The sequence below is a fragment of the Ochotona princeps genome, chromosome 22 (genome assembly GCF_030435755.1).
Source record: "Ochotona princeps isolate mOchPri1 chromosome 22, mOchPri1.hap1, whole genome shotgun sequence".
Lineage (NCBI taxonomy): Eukaryota > Metazoa > Chordata > Mammalia > Lagomorpha > Ochotonidae > Ochotona > Ochotona princeps.
This window is the reverse complement of record NC_080853.1, coordinates 23,572,525-23,583,991: the sequence shown is the minus strand read 5'-3', so window position 1 is coordinate 23,583,991 and position 11,467 is coordinate 23,572,525.

Below are 11,467 nucleotides of genomic sequence, written 5' to 3'. Positions count from 1 at the left end.
TTTGAAAAAGCTTAGTGATGACCAAAGCATGGCAGTGGCACCCTCATCTAAAACTGTATGACCCCTTCTGATTCAGAATATCACAGAAAGCACATGCCCAAGTGATTAAATTTCTGTTTTTCAAAACACTGTCTCTAGGATCCCATCTCCTTCTGCATTACTTTATTTTTACTTTTCTCAGAGTTTATTTCATTTTGATCATTGGGCCATTGTATCACATATAAGTGCATTCGATATTAATACTTTTCCTTGGTAAAACTTTTGTCAGTTGCTCTACTCATGAAGTCACAAGTGTGCTAGGAGACAAACATGTCCAGGCACCAGGCTTTGGTCCTCCAACACAAATCTCTAGTTCCCACAAGCCTTTGACCTTCGCTGGAGGAATCCTCCCTTTGGGTGCAAATACAAAGCTTTCCTTGGTAAGTTTCACAATGATTCCTTCCACTGTGTCTCCGATGTTTTATATCCTTGTCTATTCAGAGGGCCAGTTCAGTAGTTGAGTGTGGAGTGGGTTGCTCAAGAGGTCAGAGCTAGCATGTCTAAATGGGCTTCTAAATCTGAATTTTTACTTCTCCCGTGTGGATATCCATCGCCTTGGTGGAGTACTTAGAATAACATCATCCAGATTTCATGATTCCATAATGCATGCTATCCTCAGGGTGAATGGACAGTTTGAGCCCAGCTTGGAGAGAATACATCAGGTTCTCCCCTCATTTACCAGCCCCTCCCCCCATGACAAGCAGTGGCCACCCTTGTCTTGTGCTGTCTGTGCCATAAGCACACGACTGCAAGGGACAGTGCAGGACCAGACACTGGGAATCATCAGTGGACCAAACAGCTGCCCATCCTTGCTTTCCTGAACTTTGCGTCCTGTCAAAAGGGGGCAAGGACGGACAACAAAACAAGTCAAAATTAATGAGAAATGCTATTAGGAAAAAGCAATGAAAGCCACAATGGAGTTAAGAAGGATTGGAGTTCTAAAACGGGTCATACACATCACATTTTCACACTCGGTGAGTGTTCCACCAAGGCGAACCTCTCAGGCTCTATTCTTGCTATTGCCAGGAGCAGACTGCAGCCAGGGCACACAGGTTTTCATACATCCACGAATCAGGTGTCTGATTGGGGTGGTTGCTTTCATCCGGCTCCACTCTGTCCTCAAAATGCACCACTTCTCACTTGGCACAATAATCAGGAATAATGCATGTCTTAATGGAGCTTCTCCATTAAAAGGTTTTGGAAATAATATATAAAATTAATGGTTTACACGAATAGTTTTAGACACTTGAAAACACAGCTAACCTAAAGACCTTAATGCACCATGAATACATTCATTCCCCGACTAAAAATGAATCCCAAAATTGGTTTTGATTTTTATTTAAAATTCAAATGTCTGATGTCCTTAAATTGAACAAATGATATTTAAAAATATCTATATCAGCTTCCAACATCTGCAGATTGCGATTTGCATTTTGAAATTGGCTGCTTGAAATGAGCGCGGATGAGCCCTGTCACTCTCCCTTTTTCCTCCCTCCTGTCATTTAATGAAATGCGAGAGGTCAACCCTTTGTCCTTAAATTAGTTCCCATAAAAATCTTTTTGTACTTTGCAGCTTGTTATGATGTCTTGAGGCTGAGGGAAGCGTCGCCATTAATTATGTCTTTGTTGAGTATGGATCTCTATTCAGAGTTGGTTGAACAGTTTCAAACAGAATTAGCATCGAGCAGCACTCGGGCCAGCTTTGGGTTGGTTATCAAGAATATTTTTTTCTTTTTTTTTTCCCCTCTTTTCTTTTTTTGCCTTTAATTTTCTTTTAAACAGCTGAGAGAATGCTCTTCGGCAAGTGTGTATTATCTAATATATTCAGCTTTCGGTTGCTACTTTTTTCCAGATGAAGATGAGCTTAATTGAGGTTGTCCTTTCAAGTCTGTAGGGCCCTTCAGCATCTCACACAAAAGCATCTAGAAGCTTTTCATTTGTCTGGAGTACGTTTCAGATGTACAAATATTATTTACTTTAAACTCCAAATCAAAAGGTGCACCGTCATGGTTTTAAATAAAGCATTAGTTGAGACTGAAATATATATAAATTCAAAGCAAGACCCTCCCCCGCCTATTATTAAATCATTTACGTGAAGGAAGGCCAGTTAACAAATTTTAGGTTCCATATTGGAGTAACTGTTTAGCCGCGCATTTGAAGCCAGCAAGCACTTAATAAAGGAATGTAATTCCCAGTCGTCCAAAGACAAATATTACCAATGCACTCTGCAGCTCAGCTATGAAATTAGTTTCCTGGTGGAGACTGTCCTAAATATGGCAGGAGCGAGATAGGACAAAACTTGATTTTGAGCAAGTTGAAATTCCTCTGTGCACTGTACCCAGTGCAGGGTATTCAGGAGGGAAAAAAATTAAAAGGTAGAAAAGCCTTCAGCTACATACCCGCACTAGTCAAATCTGCTTGTGGTAGGAGGGTGGTAGAACTGACAGATGAGACGCCAGCCCTGAGGGGAGAAAGGGCCCTATTCTGGGAGCACTCCAAGCAGGACGTGGGGATGACGGTGTGTCTTAGGAAAAATGGGCCATATTGTGCAAAATGGGAAAAAATCATTTTGTTTGTGAGAAATCGTGGTCATAATAATACCTGAGGAATAAGCTAACAAATCGACCTAATTGGTTTAGGAATAAAATTCTCAAAGTGACCCCGTGAAAAACAATTACTCCCGATTATAGGAAAGCCCCAACATATAAATCTAGTCTGTTATCAGTGAGGGTCTCATGGAACATGTTAAAAATATTTGGCAGCTTTTTTTTTGTCTTTTTTTTTTCTTTCACTCGCCCTTCAGCTCCTTTCATGAGTAGGGACCTGAATGTTCCTTGTCGTTGAGCATTCCTGAGGGAAGAAGCGTCAACCTTGCCCTGCTTTTAAGTGTAGTAGACATTTTTCATGTTAAATGGGAGCTCATAATGACATTGTGTGGAGGGGGATTCCGGCCTGCTTGATTACTGCCTGTCTTCTTTTGCGCTTTGCGTCTGGAAAAAAAGGAAAAAAAAATGTGAAGGAGGTAGCCCTGAGGAATGAATAAATTCTGTGGTCTGCCCGTAATTATTTATTAAAATAGATTAAAGAAATGGGCTAAAAAGGAACCCGCCATCCATGTTCCAAGATAGCATAATAAGTACACAGAAAGGGAAAATTAACACCAAGGAAGAAAGAATGTCAGATATGTGCATTCAGAAACGCAGCCATCTCGGCCGGCTCGCGCTCAGACCCCGCTCCGGGGTTTTCGTTTACAGGGTGGGCTGCGTTAATGAAAACGTGGGTTACTAAGGCGGATGTGTAGGTCTCTAATTAACATGAGAATCGAGCGGTAAACACAACCAGGAGAGAACCGCGAGGGAGAAATGGGCTCAAAGAGAAGCTTGTGTAACGGGGAGGAGGAGGAGGAAGCGGGTTCCAGGAAGAAATCAGGCGACCCTCGGATCAGATGGGTTTAATTTTGTCACTTGAGTCCAAATTGAAAACCCGTTTTCCGGGACAATTGCATCTGTGTTCCGTGGGTGCTGTGCTTACGGCCTTCTTTTATTATGAGGGAATTTTATAAACCTACCACCCCATCATCAAGCCATCTTGGGGGTCAGCTTTCCACTTGTGCCTTTAGCTCTTGCACAAGGACTTTTATAGTGTCTTCTAATATATGGGATTTACCTTCGATTCTGAGAAGAGCTTTCCAACTTAATCCCTCGCTGGAGTACTAATTTGTTCCTCCGTGTTTAAACCAGTACTTTGGGTGAACTTACATCGGAAGTGGTAGATTTCTTTAGTATAGTTTCTGAAGAAATGTTAGGTCTGTGTTTGTATTTTTGTATTGTTTCGTTGCTGCTATAGTGATTATTTGTGATGGCAGGAAGGTACAGTGATGGGTGGGAGATTTGACTATTGGTGCTTATTTAAATGCATTCCTTTTCTCCTTAGGTCCAAAAAAAAAAAAAAAAAAAAAAAACCAACCAAGCTAATCTGGAAATGATTTTGTAGGTAGTGGCCTTAAACATATTTCAAATCCTATTTGATGAAAGAGAAGACAAATCTACCATGTATTTTTAAAAGAAGGAATACCAGGCTTGTTTTTTGCTTTTTAGAAAATTCTAGCTTTTCCCATGATATCTGGGAGGAATTACATGTCTTAATGTTTATGTATGAGAAACAGAAAGTACTTGCATATTTTGTGAGGAAGAAAGCTTTTTTCTAAGAAAATTGACTTTTTTTTCTTTTTCTTACAGTTTTGAAAATGATTTATTAAAGTAATTACTATTTGGAAAAGCTGTTACCTGTAGAAACCATCATTATTTGATTTCCTTTCTGTATTTATAGGGCTAATGGAACAAGAAAGTTCAAAAAGTAAAAATTCCAAAAATCAGATGAATAATCACAATTTTTTGAAGCTCTTGGGAAATCAGTTAACTATTTTAATAAAGCATGTGTTTTTTCTTAACATTACATGCTAAGCCCCCAAAATTACATTTGATAAAAATATCTGTCTTATTTTGATCACTTTGTAGAGGGAAAAAATGTACAGTTATACTCTGAGAAATGCTTTGACATTGTTCCGCAGTAACATTGAGAGCAGACTTCAAAAACTTTCATGGAATTCAAGGATAAGTTTATTTCTTAGTGTAAAATAATTTGAAAGCCCAAGCATTTTAAAATTAGTATTATTTCTCATGATATAGTTGTAATGGTATAGGGATTCCCTTCTCCACCTGCCTTTTCTCCCTGCAGCGGTTTGTTGATAATATGCATTTTCCTTGAACTTTCCCAAGACCCTGGCCATGGACCTCCAGCACCTGGGTTCAGAGAACCAAGAGAAAGCTTGCAGAAACGTCCAGCGCGGCCTGTCCTGCTGCTGCTCTTCCGCCACTGCTGTTATTATGGCGTACGTTAGCTTCACCAATATTGTACTTGTGTTTATCAGCCCATTAGCATCTTAGCAAAGTAAATCATAGCTCTTCCTCCCAGCTCTCATCCCTCCCCCCGCCCTCCAAAAGCTAACATTTGTTCCCCATAAACACGGGGAGGCTCAGGGATGAGAAGAGCAGAAATTGAATTTACCTCAGCATGATTTAGTGAATACTAAGCACGCGGTTTTTACTTTGTTGTTTAGACTCAAGCAGGCATAAAAATCTCCGTCATCTATTTATCGTGTGGTTATTTTCATGTAAACATGTGTCCATTTAGATGAAGTGTTTTCATGATTAAGCTAATTCTGACGCAGCTCAGCTAGACCATGAGAAGGGAGCAGAGCTCGGGCTGCCAGGGAACTGGCCCGGCTCAGCCTGCTGTCAGATATGTCTTCATGTCTTCATTAGTTTTTTTCTTTTCTTTTTCTTCTTCTTCTTCTTTTTTTTTTTTTTTTTTTTTTTTTTTTTTTTTTTTTTGGCATTCACCGGTGGCAAATGCTGTATAAATGGAATGACGATCAGGCCTGCCTTGATAACTTGTCTTATCTCATTAGTTTTCACATCAAAGTTAATCAGCAATGTGAATTGTAATTGCTGGAGGAGACAATGCGTGGATCTCTGGTTGCTCCCCCCGGCCCCCCTTCTCGGTGTGGCATCTTGAAGCATCAGCAGGCTGCTTGGAGCAGATAGGCTCCGAAGGAAAATGATGTGGAAGGCATAATAAGCAAGCTGCTCGGAATTAATGAGCTAACCCAATAAGAAAAGAATGGCCAATCAATGTGAGTTGGGCAAATATAATTTAGAAATAATGGCTTGATTGGTTGCCTATAGTAGACCGATTTGACCACACATGAGGATTAAGAATTAAGATGTCAAGGCAAAAAAATAATTTGGCAACTGAGGGCATGTCATTTTTGTGTGTGTTCTTCCCTTTATGACGGAAGAGATGGGTGTTTGATATGCAATTCGCCATAGAACGAAAACACTAGACATCCTCTCATTTGCCTTCTCTCCCCCACCCCTTACAATGCGGTCCATTCAAAATGTGATTGTGATACTCCTAGACAGGACATGAAAAAAGGTGTGGACTGAGAGTGAGAGTCAGGAAGCGGGAGAGGCGGAGAGGATGCCAGCGTCTTCCCATTTATCACAGCTATGCCCGAAGGGTGAATGATTGGGACACAAGGTGTTTTGCATATGAGCTGAGCTTCAGCGTGGTGGGGAGGCATGGCAAAGTGTGCAAGGTGGAAATTTGTAAAACATGTCAATTGTCTCTCCTAGACCCAAGAGTTGGGCTCACATCCTCCAGGTTTCTAATGCAATTTCCCCTGCAGCGACTCCCCGACTGGTAGAGGGCCCTTGGTCTAGTCTTCTGTCTAAACTATTGCGAAGGCTCAGCCAGAAGGTAAATTTGCTTTGATCTACATTACACCTAATTGAGTCACCAGCAATGTCTCTATCCCAACATCAAGAAATGTGAAAATGTTAGATTATTTCACTGGGGATTAAACCTAATTTTCGCGTGTTCTGCATTAACCTATTAGGCTGCCTAATCTGCATTGCTAATGTGGCTGAGGCAGCTGTCACAGCTAAAGAAAAACATGATCATGCAATCCTTGAATGAATGATTCCCGGCCTGATTAGTCTCAGTGAAGTTAGCTGAGCCCTGGTGATAAGGAAGGAAAATTCCCAGGTTGCCAATAGCTTTGAAAATTATCAGACTGTAGGCAAAAATACACCTCATGATTCACAGGCTGCGGTCCAAACGCCGAGCTGAGTGACATTATTTAAGACTGACTAAGGCTAACTCGAATTGTCACTCGCATAAATGTTTGTGTTTATTTTAAGAGACTAATGTAATAGATGCAGATTTAAATGCTAATAGAAGCCAGCCAGACACATAAAACCCCAGGCGTTGTTACACTGTTGGTCTTTTATTAACACAGATTAAATTGTAATATTTTTTCGATAAATTGGCAAAATCACAAAGATGCATTGCCCGCCCCAGAATGCTCGAGAAGAACGCTTTTGCAAGACTTCTGGTTTTCTGTCAGCCGTGGGGAATGTGCATACATTTGCACTGCTCTTCTCCACTGTCAGTTTTTTTTTTTTTAATAAAATAAAATAAAATAAAATAAGGGCGGTTATAAGGATGACAATCAACCCCTGCACCTCATTGGCCAGAAGCGCTTTCTCTGCCTGTTCACTTAACGGCGTGGGTCTGGCATGTGTTTGGCTTCATCCCCGTAACTCTGTTCACCTGCAGACATGCTCTCCTGCCATTTCAGCCTTTCCTTGCTTGTTTCCATCCGATTTCTGTGGCAAGGGAGCCACCACGACAGGTCTTCTTAAGATGTGAAAAAACGTTCTAGGGGGTTCAGTGGCTGCCGCTGGAGCTGGGAGCCCATTGAATCTGATTAGCCATGTTACACAGTGGGCCTGCCCACAGCTCTGTGAAGAGAAGCCTTTACCTTACTTGTTCCTGTTAGCCAAGAATCAGTTCTCCAAAAAGTGGAATTTTTGCTCCCCATCACATATCCCAGATCATCAATGGAAAATAAGAAACAGTTGAATGAATCAGTATTGTTCTTCTGACCCTAATTGTCCACAGAAAAGACTTGTTGAATGTGCAAAGTTGGCAATACTGGTTTATCTGTGTGTTCTTGGTGGCTTTTCCCCATTGTGTAGACACCACAGTGGCAGCAGCTGCTTGCAAAGGAACAGCACCTCAAAGGCCAAGAACACTGGCTGGAGAAGAAAGGCATTTTAGAGATTTAAGAACAATGGGTTGGAGAGCCTGGGAGAACCCTGGATGGACTGGGGCTGGCAAGGGGGGAGGGGAGCTGAGTGGGGAGGGACCAGCCAACAAGGCATTTGCTGCTGGATTGTAATGGCCGGGCAGGTGTGAGACAAAAGGATGAAGGAGCCTCCCTGCCTGCCAGGTGCCCAGCTTGTCTCCTCGCATTTCCCAGGAAGCTCTGCTGGCTACAGGCCTGGGCAGGAGGGAAGGGCACTGCTTTCCCTTTACTATTTTTGCCTCTTGTTGGTTGCAGAGCTGTCATGTCCAAAATGCCCTCCGGTCATCTTTCACAGCTCTGGGAATAGAAGCCACTAAAGCCAACAGTCTGTGAGGCATAGTCTGAGTTCCTGACTTTGACCTGCCCCATGCCTCCTCAGATGGCCACTGTGAGGAGATCCATTTTTACAGTGGAGTGGCTGAGGTCCTGAGAGTAGCTTGCCTGCATTCATTCCCCACCGGCCAGGGAGCAAGACCCTTCATGCATATGGGAACCTGGGTCAACGCTGAGGCCTGCAGTCTGTCTCCTTAAATCTGTGTCTTCCACACCTCACTCCAAGCCCCCCTGGAGACCCTTCTCCTGGAGACCACCTCCCGTTTTCATGATGGAGCTCTCCCTTTCCTATCTGACAAGGCCAAGTTCACAACCACAGCAGAAATGATGAGCAAGCCTGGCTCCTTCAGTCCCCTAGACCAAGTGTTTTCAGTAACACAGTCCATTCGGTCCTCATGGTATCTCTTCACCCAAGGCAGGACAAAATTTTGATTGGACCAATGAGTCCCAAAGCAGCAAGTGATAGTGCCCGGAAGACATGTAACTTATCTGAGCCAGGGACAGTGGCTATGGCTGACCCCTCTCCCTGGCTCAGCTGAAAATCAGCCTCTCTGCTTCCCTGTGATGTGCAGTGGCTCCCGGTTTATCCTGAGAAGAGGGTGATGGGATCTCAGCACGGAGCAGAGGACAAGCTGGACTGGCCATCAGCTACTGGGGCTTCCTGCCTGACTCCAGCCCCCTGCACGCCCTCAGCAGTGGGATCTGATAACGTGTCAGGACATCTCTGTATCACTCTACCTTTTTGGGGAAGTTAACAAACCTATTGTGATGAAACCCTGATACTATCTTCCGGTAAATTAAATCTACCTTCCTTCTGAATAGCAGAGTCAAGGAAGATGAGACAAGTTCTTTAAGAAAAATTATTTGAATTCTGTGTTACACACACAGAATTTTCTCATTCTATACTTCTGCTTGGCTCATTCCTTCCCCAGTAATGTGATGTGTCTTCACCATGTCAAATGTTCTGTAACCTTTGATAATAGCATCTCAGAGAGAGAGAGGTGCAGGTGCTTAACCTCAACACTAATCCAAGACCAGTTGGACAGGTCCAGGAGATGTCATGTGTTGTCTGATAGATGTGTAAGTTTCCTATTGTAGCTGTAACTTATTATCCCAAAGGTAGTGATCCGATACCCATTTACTCTCTGCCAGTTTAGAGGGGCATAAGTTCAAAGTCTTAAAGGGCTGAAATCTGCTGCTGGAATGCAGCAGAACATGAGCCAAGCGTTTGAGTGCCTGCAGCCATGTGGGAGATGTGGAAGAAGCTCCTGACTTAGGCCTGGCCTTTGCAACAATTTGGGATGTGAACCGGCAGTTAATTAGGACAAGAGCATCCCCAAGGGGGAGGCTGGGTATGAATCAGCCTGGAGCAGGCAGTAGGTTCTGGGAAGAGATGCACAGTGCTCATCACTCACTCATCACTCACTCATCCACTCACTCAGTTACCCAGCTGCAGACACTAGTCTGTGGCCGTGTGCAGGGAGCAGACCCATGTCCAGCTTGTGAAGGTCCAATGCAGGGAAGTGATAGGGGAGTTAAACCAGCCTGTGGTGGCCACTGGTGTTCAGAAAACCAGCCCTGGGAGAGTGATATTTAGGGTAGAACTTGGGGGAAGGCTGGGAGCAGGGGCAGTTTCACAGGAGAAGAAAGTGGGGAAAGGAAAAGCAGCCACTTGTAAAGTGGTTTGTTTACTCTTATTTTCTATTATATAGTGTAGTAGGCATAGGGTTCCCCTTTCCCTTTCCTTCCTTCCTTCTTTCCCTTCTCCTCTCCCAGCTGTCCCCTGTATTTACGATATTATAGCCCTTCAGCTGGAGAGACAGAGAAGAAACTAAAATTCCCACCTGGAGGGAAAGCATTTCACCTCAGCAACAGCAATGTTGGTTTTTTTTGTTTGTTTGTTTAACTCTGCTTAGGTCACATGTGGGACCCCTTGTTCTACATGAGCACTGATGTGTTTTCGGTATTTCTTCCAAAGGGCCAAGGGCAGGGCAGGGCAATTGCCTAGTGTATCCAGGAGCACAGCACACACAGGTGCCCACCAGTCTGGTGCTCCTGGCACTGGTCCTGCCTTGTCTGAGAAGAGGAGCCTGTGGTTGTGTTTGCCCCACTCATCTTCGGGGCTAAGTCAGAGCAGAGCCCCGGGGACCTGTTTCTCAGGTGCACCAGGTAACCGGGAGTTTGGAAGAGACCAGCTGTTACTCCTATTATTCATCCTTGGACTCAGGGGTTCTAGAACTTCCATAACCAAGAGGTACTCTACTGCAAGTACACACACGGCCTCAGGAGCACTCCCTGCAGGGGGAAAGGAAAAATCATCAGTTCACGGTGAAGAGATCTGGGAGGCACCACCTTAGCCAGGTCAGTGCTGGCACAACTCGTGCCAGAACCACCCAGCACCATGTACTCTGGTGAGGAGTCAGAAGGATTAATAGGCACTTAGAAAAGACCCCAGTAGGAGAGAGGAGTCAGACTTTTGTGTTCTGCTGATTGGACAAAAGACATTGTCCCAAGAAAATGAAAAAGATGGATGGGGAACAGAATGGGTCCCCTACCCACAGATGGCTCTACAAGAAACTAGGCCCTGGCATTACACCAGAACACCAGAACACACCACGAAGGAGTCTGTCTCAGGTGCATAGCAACTGGGCAGACAGGTGCAGGCAAGATCTGCCTTCACAACAAGCGTTCTCAATGATCACACCTCCCAAGAGGCCAACATGACCACATTTGTGAACTGGTTAGGAACCATGTCTCTGCTATGCAAGAGACAGAAACAAACAAGGGAAACCCCAGATGTATATGGAATTGATAAGCTGATATGCAGTCCCTATGTAAATTCTCAGCGCTTGGTGAAAGCCCCCTGTCTTTTAGGGACTCTGTTTCTCAATACAATCTGTTTTCACTTGCTTTACTCACCCTGTCTAATTGTCTGGAGGCGTCACCTGTGTTCTCTTGTGTTGCACCTTCAGGAAGGTCTCAGGATTCGACTAACCCCTGGACTGGGAGGACAGGGACATGGCGTGGGCTGATCCACTGTCTGTGAAGGGGTTGTGTGTGGTACTGACAGAAGTCTGGGACTCCCCATGCAAAACAATGATACATTGTCTCCTGAAAGCTCTGGACAACTGGACCACTAGTGCCAGAGTGAGGGCACCTGGTTACCAGGGTTATCCACACTGAGTTCCATCCATTGTCAAGGAAGTGATGTCACTTCCTGAGGCCCACTCAGCTGAGCCCCTGCTTAGAATAACCCTTCCCTGAGTCCTGTGGACCCCTCGCAGCCCCTGTCACAGGTGCCATGTGCACACCTGTCTGCACACAGTCACATCAGTGGCACACACCAGCTCTCTGTGCAGGGCTGGGACTGCTGGGCCCACA